At 35.8% G+C, this 20328-nt stretch overlaps 1 protein-coding gene across 1 annotated transcript in view; it reads left to right on the top strand.

Moving 5' to 3' along the window:
* The window catches only part of agbl4 (AGBL carboxypeptidase 4), a 923746-nt gene that overhangs the window by 358421 nt on the left and 544997 nt on the right, over positions 1-20328 (top strand). The gene's annotated exons all lie outside the window — the stretch shown is intronic.

Below are 20328 nucleotides of genomic sequence, written 5' to 3'. Positions count from 1 at the left end.
TTTTATGCTAGCATTTTATCAAATGTTTTCGTTCAAACTTAAAAATCTTAGCTTTTGATACTTGGAAGTCCTAAAAAATCCTAGTCCTAAAATGTATGCATTTTGATACTTTTCACCTTCTTGCAAGTATGCTAATTGTTACCATTATATCATGCTAATGTTAGCATGCTAATATTTTAAGCTAATTTATATATTTTAGCCTAAAAATCTTGGCTTTTGATACTTGCTGCCATATTAGAAGTATGCTAATTTTTTCTATGTTATCCTTATCATGCAAATATTTTATGCGAGCATTTTTCCCTATGTTATCGTTATCATGCTAACATTTTATGCTAGCATTTTATCAAATGTTTTCGTTCAAACTTAAAAATCTTAGCTTTTGATACTTGGAAGTCCTAAAAAATCCTAGTCCTAAAATGTATGCATTTTGATACTTTTCACCTTCTTGTAAGTATGCTAATTGTTACCATTATATCATGCTAATGTTAGCATGCTAATATTTTAAGCTAATTTATTTATTTTAGCCTAAAAATCTGGGCTTTTGATACTTGCTACCATATTAGAAGTTATGCTAACGTTTCCTATGTTATCGTTATCATGCTAACATTTCATGCTAGCATTTTATAAAAAAAATAAACACATTGTTCAAACCTAAGAATATTCTTGTTTTATACTTGGCGCCATCTTAGAAGTCTTCGAACGTTCCCCATGTTATCATGCTAGCATTAGCATGCAATGTTTTATGCCAGCACTTTCCTTTATCTAGTCCTAAAATGTATGCATTTTGATACTTTTCACCCTCTTGCAAGTATGCTAACTGTTCCCATTATATCATGCTAATGTTAGCATGCTCATATATTAAGCTAATTCTATGTGTTTTAGCCTAAAAATCATGGCTTTTGATACTTGCCGCCATCTTAGAAGTATGCCAACTTTCCTATGTTATCGTTATCATGCACACATTTTATGCTAGCATTTTTCCCTATGTTATTGTTATCATGCTAACATTTTATGCTAGAATTGTTCTTTTTTTATGCTAGAACAGTTAGCTAATTTTATTAATCTAGTCCTAAAATGTATGCATTTTGATACTTTTCGCCGTCTTGCAAGTATGCTAACTGTTCCCGTTATATCATGCTAATGTTAGCATGCTAATATTTTAAGATAACATTTTTGCTAGTTCTATATGTTTTAGCCTAAAAATCATGGCTTAGAAGTATGCTAACTTGTCCTATGTTATCGTTATAATGCTAACATTTTATGCTAGCATTTCATCGAATGTTTTCGTTCAAACTTAAAAATCTTAGCTTTTGATACTTGGAAGTGCGCTAACTTTTCCCATTTTCTCATGCTATCATTAGCATGCAATGTTTTATGCCAGCACTTTCCTTTATCTAGTCCTAAAATGTATGCATTTTGATACTTTTCACCCTCTTGCAAGTTGCTAGCAGGATAGGATAGGATAGGATAGGTCTTTATTGTCATTGCACAAGTACAACAAAACTTTGTTTTCAGCACAAACCCGTTCAAGATTAGACAAAACAAACAGTGTACAGTTCCCATTATATCATGCTAATGTTAGCATGCTAATATGTGAAGCTAACATTTTTGCTAATTCTACATGTTGTAGCCTAAAAATCACAGCTTCTGATATTTGCCACCATCTTAGAAGTATGCTAAATGTTTCTATGTTATCCTTATCATGCAAATATTTTATGCTAGCATTTTTCCCTATGTTATCGTTATCATGCTAACATTTTATGCTAGCATTTTATCGAATGTTTTCGTTCAAACTTAAAAATCTTAGCTTTTGATACTTGGAAGTGCGCTAACTTTTCCCATTTTCTCATGCTATCATTAGCATGCAATGTTTTATGCCACCACTTTCCTTTATCTAGTCCTAAAATGTATAAATTTTGATACTTTTCACCCTCTTGCAAGTATGCTAACAGGATAGGATAGGATAGGATAGGATAGGATAGGATAGGTCTTTATTGTCATTGCACAAGTACAACAAAACTTTGTTTTCAGCACAACCCCGTTCAAGATTAGACTAAACAAACAGTGTACAGTTCCCATTATATCATGCTAATGTTAGCATGCTAATATGTGAAGCTAACATTTTTGCTAATTCTACATGTTGTAGCCTAAAAATCACAGCTTCTGATATTTGCCACCATCTTAGAAGTATGCTAAATTTTTCTATGTTATCCTTATCATGCAAATATTTTATGCTAGCATTTTTCCCTATGTTATCGTTATCATGCTAACATTTTATGCTAGCATTTTATCAAATGTTTTCGTTCAAACTTAAAAATCTTAGCTTTTGATACTTGGAAGTCCTAAAAATCCTAGTCCTAAAATGTATGCATTTTGATACTTTTTACCTTCTTGCAAGTATGCTAATTGTTACCATTATATCATGCTAATGTTAGCATGCTAATATTTAAGCTAATTTATATATTTTAGCCTAAAAATCTTGGCTTTTGATACTTGCTGCCATATTAGAAGCATGCTAACGTTTCCTATGTTATCGTTATCATGCTAACATTTCATGCTAGCATTTTATTATAAAAAAATAAACACATTGTTCAAACCTAAGAATATTCTTGTTTGATACTTGGCGCCGTCTTAGAAGTCTTCGAACGTTCCCCATGTTATCATGCTAGCATTAGCATGCAATGTTTTATGCTAAATTAGCTCAATTCCGGTATTCAAACCAATCCCAATTGAAATAGTTTGACAACACTAACGCTCGGAAAGGTAATCTTGAAACGTCTTCATACCAGCAGGATGTGGAAGTAGTCCAAGATGTCGGCCGTGTCTTAATCCCACGTCTCCCCGTCTTCGGTATGTGCGCTAAGAGGCGACGGACGTCTGGCCCGCCGGTCCGTCCGCTTCATTGCAGTTCCCCTAGGGCTGCTTTTGAAGGTGCTTTCCTTTAATCATTTCTTTAAAAAAAAAAAAAGTCTTTTTTTTCCCCCCCCAACCAGGTCACAGATCACATCACTGCTGCTTTCCGACTGAGTGACCATTTAATCAAGCCAATGTCCTTTTTTTCTTTTTCTTTTGCTACTGCTCCTTCAATAGCACCTTTTATTCCTGCTGGACCAGAAGTTCAGCCCAATCCCATTCCTGCACCGGGAAACCTGGCAATAAGTCTAAGGGTTTAAGAGCTGGACTGAATGTGTCCCGACCTGCGGACACAGGAAATCTCTAGAAAGGGTATATTTTGTTCTTTGAACACCCCTGATAGGAAATGAAGGTCAACCTTTATATATTTTGATAGACCCTTTTTAAGAATAGCCACTACTGCCCCAAAGTGCTTTAAAAAAAAAGTATAAACAGAAAGGTAAACAAAGACAACTTTAGCAACACGTAGAGAACATGCTAAAAAAAAAAAAAGGTGCTAAAACAACCATTTCATGAAATGGTAAAAACTAAACAAGCAGGTCAAATACAACTAGAAAGTGTTCTCGGAAAACCTTGATGTTAGCTAAATATAAACATGCCAAAATCAGCTAAAATGTTAGCATGACAACGTTAGCTTTAAAACTCAGGAAACGTTAGCATACTTCTAAAACGTCGCAAGTATCAAAATCCATGATTTCAGGGTTGAACGTACCAAAATAAGCTAAAATGTTAGCATGCTAACGCTAGCATGATAACGTTAACTTTAAAACTCAGGAAATGTTAGCATACTTCTAAAATGGCGGCAGGTATCAAAATCCATGATTTTAGGGTTAAACGTACCAAAATAAGCTAAAATGTTAGCATGCTAACGCCAGCATGACAACGTTGGCTTTAAAACTCAGGAAACGTTAGCATACTTCTAAAATGAAGGCAAGTATCAAAATCCATGATTTTAGGGTTAAACGTACCAAAATAAGCTAAAATGTTAGCATGCTAACGCTAGCATGATAACGTTAACTTTAAAACTCAGGAAATGTTTGCATACTTCTATAATGGCGGCAAGTATCAAAATCCATGATTTCAGGGTTGAACGTACCAAAAGAAGCTAAAATGTTAGCATGCTAACGCTAGCATGAAAACGTTAGCTTTAAAACTCAGGAAACGTTAGCATACTTCTAAAATGTCGCAAGTATCAAAATCCATGATTTCAGGGTTAAACGTACCAAAATAAGCTAAAATATTAGCATGCTAACGATAGCGTGATGACATTAACTATATAACTAGCATGCTAATGCTAGCATGATAACGTTAACTTTAAAACTCAGGAAATGTTTGCATACTTCTATAATGGCGGCAAGTATCAAAATCCATGATTTTAGGGTTAAACGTACCAAAATAAGCTAAAATATTAGCATGCTAACGCTAGCATGATAACGTTAACTTTAAAACTCAGGAAATGTTTGCATACTTCTATAATGGCGGCAAGTATCAAAATCCATGATTTTAGGGTTAAACGTACCAAAATAAGCTAAAATATTAGCATGCTAACGCTAGCATGATAACGTTAACTTTAAAACTCAGGAAATGTTAGCATACTTCTAAAATGGCGGCAAGTATCAAAATCCATGATTTTAGGGTTAAACGTACCAAAATAAGCTAAAATATTAGCATGCTAACGATAGCATGATGACATTAACTATATAACTAGCATGCTAATGCTAGCATGATAACGTTAACTTTAAAACTCAGGAAATGTTTGCATGCTTCTAAAATGGCGCCAGGTATCGAAAGCCACAATTGTAAGGTTAAACGTACCAAAATAAGCTAAAAATGCTAGCATGATAACGTTAACTTTAAAACTCAGGAAATGTTAGCATACTTCTAAAATGTCGCAAGTATCAAAATCCATGATTTCAGGGTTGAACGTACCAAAATAAGCTAAAAATGTTAGCATGCTAACGCTAGCATGATAACGTTAACTTTAAAACTCGGGAAATGTTAGCATACTTCTAAAATGGCGGCAAGTATCAAAATCCATGATTTCAGGGTTGAACGTACCAAAATAAGCTAAAATGTTAGCATGCTAACGCTAGCATGATAACGTTAACTTTAAAACTCGGGAAATGTTAGCATACTTCTAAAATGGCGGCAAGTGTCAAAATCCATGATTTCAGGGTTGAACGTACCAAAATAAGCTAAAATGTTAGCATGCTAACGCTAGCATGATAACGTTAACTTTAAAACTCGGGAAATGTTAGCATACTTCTAAAATGGCGGCAAGTATCAAAATCTATGATTTTAGGGTTAAACGTACCAAAATAAGCTAAAATGTTAGCATGCTAACGCTAGCATGACAACGTTAACTTTAAAACTCAGGAAATGTTAGCATACTTCTAAAATGGCGGCAAGTATCAAAATCCATGATTTCAGGGTTAAACGTACCAAAATAAGCTAAAATGTTAGCATGCTACCGCTAGCATGACAACGTTAACTTTAAAACTCAGGAAATGTTAGCATACTTCTAAAATGGCGGCAAGTATCAAAATCCATGATTTCAGGGTTAAACGTACCAAAATAAGCTAAAATGTTAGCATGCTACCGCTAGCATGATAACGTTAACTTTAAAACTCAGGAAATGTTAGCATACTTCTAAAATGGCGGCAAGTGTCAAAATCCATGATTTTAGGGTTAAACGTACCAAAATAAGCTAAAATATTAGCATGCTAACGATAGCGTGATGACATTAACTATATAACTAGCATGCTAATGCTAGCATGATAACGTTAACTTTAAAACTCAGGAAATGTTTGCATACTTCTATAATGGCGGCAAGTATCAAAATCCATGATTTTAGGGTTAAACGTACCAAAATAAGCTAAAATATTAGCATGCTAATGCTAGCATGATAACGTTAACTTTAAAACTCAGGAAATATTAGCATACTTCTAAAATGGCGGCAAGTATCAAAATCCATGATTTTAGGGTTGAACGTACCAAAATAAGCTAAAATGTTAGCATGCTAACGCTGGCATGATAACGTTAACTTTAAAACTCAGGAAATGTTAGCATGCTTCTAAAATGGCGGCAAGTATCAAAATCCATGATTTTAGGGTTAAACGTACCAAAATAAGCTAAAATGTTAGCATGCTAACGCTAGCATGACAACGTTAGCTTTAAAACTCAGGAAACGTTAGCATACTTCTAAAATGTCGCAAGTATCAAAATCCATGATTTCAGGGTTGAACGTACCAAAATAAGCTAAAATATTAGCATGCTAACGATAGCATGATGACATTAACTATATAACTAGCATGCTAATGCTAGCATGATAACGTTAACTTTAAAACTCAGGAAATGTTTGCATACTTCTATAATGGCGGCAAGTATCAAAATCCATGATTTTAGGGTTAAATGTACCAAAATAAGCTAAAATATTAGCATGCTAACGCTAGCATGATAACGTTAACTTTAAAACTCAGGAAATGTTAGCATACTTCTAAAATGGCGGCAAGTATCAAAATCCATGATTTTAGGGTTAAACGTACCAATATAAGCTAAAATGTTAGCATGCTACCGCTAGCATGATAACGTTAACTTTAAAACTCAGGAAATGTTAGCATACTTCTAAAATGGCGGCAAGTATCAAAATCCATGATTTTAGGGTTAAACGTACCAAAATAAGCTAAAATGTTAGCATGCTAACGCTAGCATGATAACGTTAACTTTAAAACTCAGGAAATGTTAGCATACTTCTAAAATGGCGGCAAGTATCAAAATCCATGATTTTAGGGTTAAACGTACCAAAATAAGCTAAAATGTTAGCATGCTAACGCTAGCATGATAACATTAACTTTAAAATTCAGTAAATGTTAGCATACTTCTAAAATGGCGGCAAGTATCAAAATCCATGATTTTAGGGTTAAACGTACCAATATAAGCTAAAATGTTAGCATGCTACCGCTAGCATGATTACGTTAACTTTAAAACTCAGGAAATGTTAGCATACTTCTAAAATGGCGGCAAGTATCAAAATCCATGATTTTAGGGTTAAACGTACCAAAATAAGCTAAAATATTAGCATGCTAACGCTAGCATGATAACGTTAACTTTAAAACTCAGGAAATGTTAGCATACTTCTAAAACGTCGCAAGTATCAAAATCCATGATTTCAGGGTTGAACGTACCAAAATAAGCTAAAATGTTAGCATGCTAACGCTATCATGATAACGTTAACTTTAAAACTCAGGAAATGTTAGCATACTTCTAAAATGGCGGCAAGTATCAAAATCTATGATTTTAGGGTTAAACGTACCAAAATAAGCTAAAATGTTAGCATGCAAACGCTAGCATGATAACGTTAACTTTAAAACTCAGGAAATGTTAGCATACTTCTAAAATGGCGGCAAGTATCAAAATCCATGATTTTAGGGTTAAACGTACCAAAATAAGCTAAAATATTAGCATGCTAACGATAGCGTGATGACATTAACTATATAACTAGCATGCTAATGCTAGCATGATAACGTTAACTTTAAAACTCAGGAAATGTTTGCATACTTCTATAATGGCGGCAAGTATCAAAATCCATGATTTTAGGGTTAAACGTACCAAAATAAGCTAAAATATTAGCATGCTAACGCTAGCATGACAACGTTAGCTTTAAAACTCAGGAAATGTTAGCATACTTCTAAAATGGCGGCAAGTATCAAAATCCATGATTTCAGGGTTAAACGTACCAAAATAAGCTAAAATATTAGCATGCTAACGCTAGCATGATAACGTTAACTTTAAAACTCAGGAAATGTTAGCATACTTCTAAAATGGCGGCAAGTATCAAAATCCATGATTTTAGGGTTAAACGTACCAAAATAAGCTAAAATATTAGCATGCTAACGATAGCGTGATGACATTTACTATAAAGCTAGCATGCTAATGCTAGCATGATAACATTAACTTTAAAACTCAGGAAATGTTTGCATGCTTCTAAAATGGCGCCAGGTATCGAAAGCCACAATTGTAAGGTTAAACGTACCAAAATAAGCTAAAAAATGCTAGCATGAAATGTTAGCATGCTAATGCTAGCATTATATTGTTAGCATGAAAACAGTGGAAAAGTTTGTGTACTCCTAAGATGGTGCTCCTAAGATGGTGCCAAGTATCAAAATCCAGGATGTTGAGGTTAAACATACCAAAAATCAGCGAAAATGTTAGCATGCTAACACTAGCATGATAACAAAGGAAAAGTTAGCACATTTCCAAGATGTCGCCAAATATCAAAATCCATCATTTTAAGGTTAAACGTACCAAAATAAGCTAAAAATGTTAGCATGCTAATGCTAGCATGATAACATTAACTTTAAAACTCAGGAAATGTTTGCATGCTTCTAAAATGGCGCCAGGTATCGAAAGCCACAATTGTAAGGTTAAACGTACCAAAATAAGCTAAAAAATGCTAGCATGAAATGTTAGCATGCTAATGCTAGCATTATATTGTTAGCATGAAAACAGTGGAAAAGTTTGTGTACTCCTAAGATGGTGCCAAGTATCAAAATCCAGGATGTTGAGGTTAAACATACCAAAAATCAGCGAAAATGTTAGCATGCTAACACTAGCATGATAACAAAGGAAAAGTTAGCACATTTCCAAGATTTCGCCAAATATCAAAATCCATCATTTTAAGGTTAAACGTACCAAAATAAGCTAAAAATGTTAGCATGCTAACGCTGGCATGATAACAAAGGAAAGGTTAGCATACTTGTAAGATGTCGCCAAGTATCAAAATCCACGATTTTAAGGTTAAATATACCAAAATGAGCTAAAATGCTAGCATAAAATGTTAGCATGCTAACACCAGCATGATAACGTTAGCTTTATAACATAGGAAAGATGGCTCTCGTCAGGGGATTTAAAGGCTATATCATCCCTACAAGCCTGTTTCGCAGGTTTCCCTGCTCGTCAGGGGATTTAGAGGCTATACCATCCCTACAAGCCTGTTTCGCAGGTTTCCCTGCTCGTCAGGGGATTTAGAGGCTATATCATCCCTACAAGCCTGTTTTGCAGGTTTCCCTGCTAGTCAGGGGATTTAGAGGCTATATCATCCCTACAAGCCTGTTTCGCATGTTTCCCTGCTCGTCAGGGGATTTAGAGGCTATATCATCTCTACAAGCCTGTTTCGCAGGTTTCCCTGCTCGCCAGGGGATTTAGAGGCTATATCATCCCTACAAGCCTGTTTCACAGGTTTCCCAGCTCGTCGGGATTTAGAAGTTATATCATCCCTACAAGCCTGTTTCGCAGGTTTCCCTGCTCGTCAGGGGATTTAGAGGCTATATCATCCCTACAAGCATGTTTCGCAGGTTTCCCTGCTCGTCAGGGGATTTAGAGGCTATATCATCCCTACTAGCCTGTTTCACAGGTTTCTCTGTTGGTCAGGGGATTTAGAGGCTATATCATCCCTACTAGCCTGTTTCACAGGTTTCTCTGCTGGTCTGGGAATTTAGAGGCTATATAATCCCTACAAGTCTGTTTCGCAAGTTTCCCAGCTCGTCAGGGGATTTAGAAGCTATATCGTCCCTAAAAACGTGTTTCGCAGGTTTCCCAGCTCGTCAGGGGATTTAGAGGCTATATCATCCCTACAAGCCTGTTTCGCAGGTTTCCCAGCTCGTCAGGGGATTTAGAGGCTATATTGTCCCTAAAAGCCTGTTTCGCAGGTTTCCCAGCTCGTCTGGGAATTTAGAGGCTATATTGTCCCTAAAAGCCTGTTTCGCAGGTTTCCCAGCTCGTCAGGGGATGTAGAGGCTATATCGTCCCTACAAGCCTGTTTCGCATGTTTCCCTGCTCGTCAGGGGATTTAGAGGCTATATCATCTCTACAAGCCTGTTTCGCAGGTTTCCCTGCTCACCAGGGGATTTAGAGGCTATATCATCCCTACAAGCCTGTTTCACAGGTTTCCCAGCTCGTCAGGGGATTTAGAGGCTATATCATCCCTACAAGCATGTTTCGCAGGTTGCCCTGCTCGTGAGGGGATTTAGAGGCTATATCATCCCTACAAGCCTGTTTCTCAGGTTTCCCTGCTCGTCAGGGGATTTAGAGGCTATATCATCCCTACTAGCCTGTTTCACAGGTTTCTCTGTTGGTCAGGGGATTTAGAGGCTATATCATCCCTACAAGCATGTTTCGCAGGTTTCCCTGCTCGTCAGGGGATTTAGAGGCTATATCATCCCTACTAGCCTGTTTCACAGGTTTCTCTGTTGGTCAGGGGATTTAGAGGCTATATCATCCCTACTAGCCTGTTTCACAGGTTTCTCTGCTGGTCTGGGAATTTAAAGGCTATATCATCCCTACAAGCCTGTTTTGCAAGTTTCCCAGCTCGTCAGGGGATTTAGAGGCTATATCGTCCCTACAAGCCTGTTTCGCAGGTTTCCCATCTCATCAGGGGATTTAGAGGCTATATCATCCCTACAAGCCTGTTTAGCAGGTTTCCCAGCTCGTCAGGGGATTTAGAGGCTATATCATCCCTACAAGCCTGTTTCGCAGGTTTCCCAGCTCGTCAGGGGATTTAGAGGCTATATCATCCCTACTAGCCTGTTTCACAGGTTTCCCAGCTCGTCAGGGGATTTAGAGGCTATATCATCTCTACAAGCCTGTTTTTCAGGTTTCATTGCTCGTCAGGGGATTTAGAGGCTTTAACATCCATATAAGCCTGTTTCGCAGGTTTCCCTGCTCGTCAGGGGATTTAGAGGCTATATCATCCCTACAAGCCTGTATGGGTTTCCCTGGATAAAATCCCTGACGAGCAGGGAAACCTGCAAAACAGGCTTGTAGGGATGATAAAGCCTCTGTGTTTTTTCCGCTCTACCCCGGTATTGAGCACTGTATGACGGATAAACCACAGAAACCTCGACTAAATATATAATACAGTATATATTTATTATTAGTATGTATTGTATATACAAATATTGTAAACATTACATGTTATCATATCACATTACAGCACGTATGTAAAGATAGATTATAGCCCCATTACTTGCTTTGTTAGCCACCTCTTACTATCAGTTTGTAACTCTTTAGAATGCAGGGAAAAAGGCATGATGTGTGTCCTAGTGGATGTTGGCGTGTAAAAGTACAGTTTGATAGTAATGACATCATCATGTTAGTCACAATACTAAACTCACAAGCTGTCATTTGAAGGCATTGTGTTAATGAAATAGGTCAGCTGTTAACGAGGCTGCACTAATTTGCTGCTATTATGTGCTGGCACCTTTTTTGTTTTTTTTGCTTGATATTGGAATGTTTGTTCATCCATCCTGGGCGGGCGCCAGCGGTGTTGTATTGATCTGTGTGCCGCCAATCGATGATATGTGAGGTGTTTTCCCTGCTTATCGGACTGTAATCAGTCAACTGAGAGAAAACTATCACTTTTTGTTACGCTTGACGTTCCAAGGTTAGTCCCTCCTATTTGTTTTTAAATGCATTATGTTTTTGTTTTTTAGTGCATATTGGATGCAACTTTTATCTCCTCTTTGTCCCAGCATCTCCTCTCTTCTTCTCAGCCATTAGGAAGCCAAAGTCCTCCTTCCTCCTGTGACTACCAGCCATTATTCCCGCATCTCCTGGTGCCCGCCCGGGTGTTCTTATCTCCTGGTGCCCGCCCGGGTGTTCTTATCTCCTGGTGCCCGCCCGGGTGTTCTTATCTCCTGGTGCCCGCCCGGGTGTTCTTATCTCCTGGTGCCCGCCCGGGTGTTCTTATCTCCTGGTGCCCGCCCGGGTGTTCTTATCTCCTGGTGCCCGCCCGGGTGTTCTTATCTCCTGGTGCCCGCCCGGGTGTTAGTGGGAAGTGACGCGCTAGATGTTTGTGGAAACATTTTTTGGAGTTTGTGAAACATTCCCTGTGTTTGTGGAACATTTCCGTGTGTTTGTGGAACATTTCCGTGTGTTTGTGGAACATTTTATTGTGTTTGTGGAAATTTTTTTGGAGGTTTGTGAAACATGTTTGTGTGTTTGTGAAACATTTTCGTGTGTTTGTGTAACATTTTTTTTGAGTTTGTGAAACATTTTAGTGTGTTTGTGGAACATTTTTGTGTGTTTGTGAAACATTTTTTGCAGTTTGTGGAACATTTTTTTGTGTTTGTGAAAGATTTTTTGCAGTTTGTGGAACATTTTAGTGTTTGTGGAACATTTTTGTGTGTTTGTGAAAGATTTTTTGCAGTTTGTGGACCATTTTAGTGTGTTTGTGGAACATTTTTGTGTGTTTGTGGAACATTTTTTGCCGTTTGTCGAACATTTTAGTGTGTTTGTGGAACATTTCCGTGTGTTTGTGGAACATTTTATTGTGTTTGTGGAAATTTTTTTGGAGGTTTGTGAAACATGTTTGTGTGTTTGTGAAACATTTTCGTGTGTTTGTGTAACTTTTTTTTTTGAGTTTGTGAAACATTTTAGTGTGTTTGTGGAACATTTTTGTGTGTTTGTGAAACATTTTTTGCAGTTTGTGGAACATTTTTGTGTGTTTGTGAAAGATTTTTTGCAGTTTGTGGAACATTTTAGTGTTTGTGGAACATTTTTGTGTGTTTGTGAAAGATTTTTTGCAGTTTGTGGACCATTTTAGTGTGTTTGTGGAACATTTTTGTGTGTTTGTGGAACATTTTTTGCCGTTTGTCGAACATTTTAGTGTGTTTGTGGAACATTTTTGTGTGTTTGTGGAACATTTTTTGCCGTTTGTCGAACATTTTAGTGTGTTTGTGGAACATTTTTGTGTGTTTGTGAAACATTTTTTGCAGTTTGTGGAACATTTTAGTGTGTTTGTGGAACATTTTTGTGTGTTTGTGAAAGATTTTTTGCAGTTTGTGGAACATTTTAGTGTTTGTGGAACATTTTTGTGTGTTTGTGAAAGATTTTTTGCAGTTTGTGGACCATTTTAGTGTGCTTGTGGAACATTTTTGTGTGTTTGTGAAAGATTTTTTGCAGTTTGTGGAACATTTTAGTGTGTTTGTGGAACATTTTTGTGTGTTTGTGAAAGATTTTTTGCAGTTTGTGGACCATTTTAGTGTGTTTGTGGAACATTTTTGTGTGTTTGTGAAAGATTTTTTGCAGTTTGTGGAACATTTTAGTGTGTGTGGAACATTTTTGTGTGTTTGTGAAAGATTTTTTGCAGTTTGTGGACCATTTTAGTGTGTTTGTGGAACATTTTTGTGTGTTTGTGAAAGATTTTTTGCAGTTTGTGGAACATTTGAGTGTTTGTGGAACATTTTTGTGTGTTTGTGAAATATTTTTTGCAGTTTGTGGACCATTTTAGTGTGTTTGTGGAACATTTTTGTGTGTTTGTGAAACATTTTTTGCCGTTTGTCGAACATTTTAGTGTGTTTGTGGAACATTTTTGTGTGTTTGTGAAAGATTTTTTGCAGTTTGTGGAACATTTTAGTGTTTGTGGAACATTTTTGTGTGTTTGTAAGTTTTTTTTCAGTTTGTGGACCATTTTAGTGTTTGTGAACAATTTTTGTGTTTGTGAAAGATTTTTTGCAGTTTGTGGAACATTTTAGTGTTGTGGACATTTTGTGTGTTTGTGAATGATTTTTCAGTTTGTGGTCCATTTTAGTGTGTTTGTACATTTTTGTGTGTTTGGTGAAACATTTTTTGCAGTTTGTCGAACATTTTAGTGTGTTTGTGGAACATTATTGTGTGTTTGTGAAAGATTTTTTGCAGTTTGTGGAACATTTTAGTGTTTGTGGAACATTTTTGTGTGTTTGTGAAAGATTTTTTGCAGTTTGTGGAACATTTTAGTGTGTGTGGAACATTTTTGTGTGTTTGTGAAAGATTTTTTGCAGTTTGTGGACCATTTTAGTGTGTTTGTGGAACATTTTTGTGTGTTTGTGAAAGATTTTTTGCAGTTTGTGGAACATTTTAGTGTTTGTGGAACATTTTTGTGTGTTTGTGAAAGATTTTTTGAAGTTTGTGGAACATTTTAGTGTGTTTGTGAAACATTTCCATGTGTTTGTGGAACATTTCCGTGTGTTTGTGGAAATTTTTTTGGAGTTTGTGAACATTTTTTTGCAGTTTGTGAAATATTGGGTGTGTTTGTGGAGGGCTCTTGTAAACTCTCCCAACTAATGGTCATCTTCCACGCCGTGCTGGAAGACGGAAGAGGACAAGAGAATGATTGCTCCTCCTCAGGGCCACCTGCCATTCACAGATTTAGTTCTTTGCTGATCCAGCAAGGCTCCGAGGTCAGGACCCCCAACAACAACACTGACCCATGACATCGGATCTTTGCTGATTCAGCACAGCTGTCAGGGATGAGACCCCCCCCCCCCCCCCCGTACCCTTCAGCCAAAACAGAACAAAGTCTTTGCCTCCTTCCCACCTCTTCTCTTCTTATTCAGAGCGCCTTGTGTGGATAAAAAAGATGGCGAGGATGCGGACTGCCAGCGCTAACCGCCCCCTCGCCCCCCCTTTCCCCGAGACCCCTTCATCAGATCATCCGTGCCTGAAGTGACACGCGGGCCTCTAGAGTGTCCGCGGCGATAAAGACGCCCGCCACTTCGCCCGCTTTAATTGGCGCTTCTGCTGCTGATGTGCGAGCAGCTGCGGGATGGAGAAGGGCAGATCCATCATCCGGCCCCTCCGCACGCCGCCCGGGGTCAAATGGCAGCAGTTACGGTGGCGGGGAAAGCCCCAAAGCTCCTGTTTATTTATGACGCCGTCGCTCTCCTCTCACATCTGCATATTCACAGCTGGGTTGCAAAAATGACGGAAGGAGGAGAGACGGGGCTCATTTGGAGGCGGGGCTAAGAGAAATGACCAGCGAGGGGATATTAGTCTGCGTGTGCCCTTTTAGACACGCAGGAACACATCCATTAGTTTTGTTGGATCCATCCAAGATGTTGTTTTTTTTCTAATAGTGCAGACTCCTTCAGAAAATAGCAACAAATAATTATAAAGCAGTGTTTTTCAACCACTGTGCCGCGGCACACTAGTGTACCGTGAGATATTGTTTGGCTGCTAATAAAGGCGATTAGATAACAAGGCCCACCTGGGCCATCCACTCACCTGTCGCTGTCTTCGAGGCCGGTCCTGGCACACCCCGTTCCGCGGCAGGCCCGCAGGCCACGCCTCCCTCCACACTTACTATTATTATATGTTATCAAACTTGTGATACACAAAAGTATTTTTTTTTTTCCCTCAGTGGATTTATTGTCTGAAAACAAGTTATTATGTCTCGCTGTAAAACGACTAATCAGTGACTTGTATTAAGTTTGTTTGGATAGTTTGACCAGAAATTAGAAATGTACACTTGTGAGTTTTTCCAGTGTTGATATTTTTCATTTTCCAAACCACTTGAATATATATATGTATATATTTTTAACCTTTAGGGCTCCCCTCAAGTTTGATCCCAGGGACCCAGAAATGTCTTAGTCATAAAAAATGTTTAAATAAAAAAAAGTCGCATATTACATATCGAGATTTACTTCAGGTCTATCTCTCAATATTTATATATATTTATATATATTTATTTATTTTATATATATCTTATAAATATATTATTTATATATATTTATTTATTTATATATGCACCTTATTGCTTTTTTTATCCTGCACTACCATGAGCTTAATGAGCAAAATGTCGTTCTTATCTGTGCTGTAAAGTTCAAATTTGAATGACAATAAAAAGGAAGTCTAAGTCTAAGTCTAAGTCAATATGAAGTGTTTTTTTAATGTTATGCTTTTTTTTTTTTTTTTACCAAAAATTATTTAAAAGTGGATTTTTTTATGTGAGGTAATTGGAGGCTTGACTACGTCAATTCATAATAAAGTTGATTCTAATTCATTTTTATTTTTTTTCACGGATATTTAAAATAAAATCCCATTCAAATACTTGGAAATCCAAAAAAGACCCATTCATAAAAGTGTTAAAAACAAGTTGTATGTATACATATTTATTGTTTAATTTCAACATTTTAAGTCTCTAGAATAAGTTAAAATCTATCTATTGATGATACACATTTTTTAAATGATTTTTTCATGTTTTTTTATTATAACCTCATTGTCAAACACACAAAATACGCAGTATTTTCCTAAAAAAATATATTTCAAAGTGTATTTCTTTATGTGAAGTAATTGGAGCCCTGACTAGGTCGATAATGCATATAATTATATTCTTTTGAGCAGAGACATTTAAAATTAGGGCTGGGAATCTTTGGGTGTCCCACGATTCGATTCAAAATCGATTCTTGGGGTCACGATTCGATTCAGAATCGATTTTTTTTTTCAATTCAACATGATTCTCGTTTCAAAAACGATTTTTTTTATTTTTTTATTTTTTATGAAAACAATACACAACAATACCATAATGATGCAATACAATTTCAAAACAAAACCCGACCCAGCAACATTCAAAATAGCAATAAACAGAGCAATTGAGGAGACACAAACATGACACGGAACAATCTAAAAGTAGTGAGACAAAAATAAATATTATCAACAACAGTATCAATATTAATAACAATTTCAACATAGCAGTGATTAAAAATCCCTCATTGACATTATCATTACAAACATTAATAAATAAAAAAATTCCAAAAAATGAACAATAGTGTCACAGTGGCTTACACTTGCATCGCATCTCATAAACTAAATGTCTAATGATAATGTCAATGAGGGATTTTTAATCACTGCTATGTTGAAATTGTAACTAATATTGATACTGTTGTTGATAATATTCATTTTTGTTTCACTACTTTTGGTTTGCTCTGTGTCGTGTTTGTGTCTCCTCTCAATTGCTCTGTATATTGCAGTTCTGAGTGTTGCTGGGTCGGGTTTGGTTTTGGAATTGGATTGCATTGTTATGGTATTGCTGTGCATTGTTTTGTTGGATTGATTAATAAAAAATAAATAAAAATAAAAATAAAAATTAAAAATAAAAATAAAAATAAAAATCGATTTTTTAAAAATGAGAATCGATTCTGAATCGCACAACGTGAGAATCGCAATTCGAATTCAAATCGATTTTTTCCCACACCCCTATTTAAAATACAATTTTTTACTTTCAACATTTTAAGCCTCTAGATCAGGGGTCACCAACGCGGTGCCCACGGGCACCAGGTAGCCCGTAAGGACCAGATGAGTAGCCCGCTGGCCTGTTCTAAAAATAGCTCAAATAGCAGCACTTACCAGTGAGCTGCCTCTATTTTTTAAATTGTATTCATTTACTAGCAAGCTGGTCTCGCTTTGCCCGACACTTTTAATTCTAAGAGAGACAAAACTCAAATAGAATTTGAAAATCCAAGAAAATATTTTAAAGACTTTGTCTTCACTTGTTTAAATAAATTCATTAATTTTTTTACTTTGCTTTTTATAACTTTCAGAAAGACAATTTTAGAGAAAAAATACAACCTTAAAAATGATTTTAGGGTTTTTAAACACATATACCTTTTTACCTTTTAAATTCCTTCCTCTTCTTTCCTGACAATTTAAATCAATGTTCAAGTATTTTTTTTTTTTTATTGTAAAGAATAATAAATACATTTTAATTTGATTCTTCATTTTAGCTTCTGTTTTTTCGACAAAGAATATTTGTGAAATATTTCTTCAAACTTATTATGATGAAAATTCAAAAAAATGATTCTGGCAAATCTAGAAAATCTGTAGAATCAAATGTAAATCTTATTTCAAAGTCTTTTGAATTTTGTTCTGGAAAATCTGGAAGAAATAATTTGTTGTCTTTGTTAGAAATATAGCTTGGTCCAATTTGTTATATATTCTAACAAAGTGCAGATTGGATTTTAACCTATTTAAAACATGTCATAAAAATTCTAAAATTAATCTTAATCAGGAAAAATTACTAATGATGTTCCATAAATTATTTTTTTAATTTTTTCAAAAAGATTCGAATTAGCTACTTTTTCTCTTCTTTTTTTCGGTAGAATTTTGAATTTTAAAAAGAGTGGAAATTGGAGACTAACTATGTTTCAAAATTTAATTGTCATTTTTTTCGTGTTTTCTCCTCTTTTAAACCGTTCAATTAAGTGTAAATATCATTAATTATTAATAATAACAGAGTTAAAGGTAAATTGAGCAAATTGGCTATTTCTGGCAATTTATTTAAGTGTGTATCAAACTGGTAGCCCTTCGCATTAATCACTACCCAAGAAGTAGCTCTTGCTTTCAAAAAGGTTGGTGACCTCTGCTCTAGATTAACCTCAGATCTATCTGTCGATCATACACGTTTTTTTTTAATTATTTTGTCATGTTTTTGTTTTTATAACCTCATTAGCAAACACACAAAATAAGCAATATTTCCCCCCCCCAAAAAATGTCAAAGTGTATTTCTTTATTTGAAGTAATTGGAGCCCTGAATAGGTCAATAATGCATAACAACATTGATTTTTATTTATTATTATTATTTTTGGACAATGACGGTTTTAAAGAAAAAACACAGCCTGCATGGCAGCTTTGTGTTAAAAAAAAAAAAAAGAAGGTGCGGGCCCCAAACGGCCCCCGGGCCGCACTTTCGAAACCCCTGGATAAGCTGATAGCCGTGGAAAAAAACACGGAGACGTCAGCGCCGTGAAAAGTTGATCTTTATTTCACCAGCCAGCATGGGTCCTTGCTGGATTTGCAAATGAATGCAAATGCAGGCTTTCTCCCCAGACAGCTTTTTTTTTTTGAAAGCCTGTAATTATAAGCGAAGCTTGTGAAAATTTGGAGACGTGATATTCCGTAATGAGTTGCAATGAGGAACTATTTCATGGACTTATGTGCCTCGGTCGGCTTTCATTTCTGTCAGTCAGGCGTTGTGCGGTCCTCAACTACATTTTGTTTTGTTTGCCCCATTTTTGGTCTTTCACGAGGAGCTGCACTTTTTGGGGAATTTTGCCTGTCATTCACAATCTTTATGAAGGACAAGAACACATGTTTTTTTTCTTTTTTATGCATTGTAAATCATAAATAAACATTAGCAAAAGTCAGCTAACAATGGAGCTAATAAGAGTCGCTTTATTCCGCCAATAAAGCGCTCTAAAAAACAACCTAAAACCGCCATTAAGGTTTTATATACTCTGTAAGTATATATATATATATATATATATATATATATATATATATATATATATATATATATATATATATATATATATATATATATATATATATATATATATATATATATATGTAAAATAGTAACAGGCATGTTCATAATAACATGTAATACAGCAATTGCTTTTCCTTCAACAACAACACTACTAAACATGGAAGACTTCATGAGAGACAACAACGACTACTTTGGGACAAATGATGATCCAGAACATTACATTTTTGAGCCTGAATATACGGAGGATGAGCTACAAGATTTGGAATCAGATTTCAGTTTTAGTGAAACACTAAGCATCATGTACCATGTTTGGAGTTTGTGAATCATTTTAGTGTGTTTGTGAAACTTTTTTTGTAATTTTTGAAAAAATGTTGCATGTTTGTGAAACATTTTTTGGAGTTTGTGAAACATTTGTGCGTGTTTGTGGAACATTATTTGGAGTTTGTGAAACATTTTTTGGAGTGTGTGAAACATTTTAATGTGTTTGTGGAACAATTTTTTTGGAGTTTGTGAAGTAATTTAGCTTGTTTGTGGAACATTTTTTGGAGTTTGTGAAACATTTTAGTGTGTTTGTGGAACATTTTTTGGAGTTTGTGAAACATTTTAGCGTGTTTGTAGAACTTGTTTTGGAGTTTGTAAAACATTTTAGCGTTTGTGAAACATATTTTGGAGTGTGTGAAACATTTTAGTGTGTTTGTGAAACATTTTAGCGTTTGTGAAACATTTTTTGGAGTGTGTGAAACATTTTAGTGTGTTTGTGGAATCATTTTTGGGAGTTTGTGAAATAATCTTGCTTGTTTGTGGAACATTTTTGGGACTTTGTGAAACATTTTAGAGTTTGTGAAACATTTTTTGGAGTTTGTGGAACATTTTTGCGTGTTTGTGGAACAATTTGTTGGAGTTTGTGAAACATTTTAGTGTTTGGGGAACATTTTTTGGAGTTTCTGAAACTTTTTTGTGTGCTTGTGGAAATTTTTTTGGAGTTTATGAAACATTTTTGTGCGTTGGTGGAACATTTTTGCTTGTCACTGGAACATTTTTTGGAGTTTGTGAAACATTTTTGCGTGCTTGTGGAACATTTTTTGGAGTTTGTGAAACAAGTTTGAGAATCAGATTTCAGTTTTAGTGAAACACTGAGCATCATGTACCATGTTTGGAGTTTGTGAAACATTTTAGTGTGTTTGTGAAACATTTTTTGTAATTTTTGAAAAAATGTTGCATGTTTGTGAAACATTTTTTGGAGTTTGTGAAACATTTGTGCGTGTTTGTGGAATATTCTCTGGAGTTTGTGAAACATTTTAGCGTTTGTGAAACATTTTTTGGAGTGTGTGAAACAT

The sequence above is a fragment of the Entelurus aequoreus genome, linkage group LG19 (assembly GCF_033978785.1).
Source record: "Entelurus aequoreus isolate RoL-2023_Sb linkage group LG19, RoL_Eaeq_v1.1, whole genome shotgun sequence".
Taxonomy (NCBI): Eukaryota; Metazoa; Chordata; class Actinopteri; order Syngnathiformes; family Syngnathidae; genus Entelurus; species Entelurus aequoreus.
The sequence above is the reverse complement of the archived record's forward strand: the minus strand, read 5'-3'. Positions and strand labels throughout refer to the sequence as shown.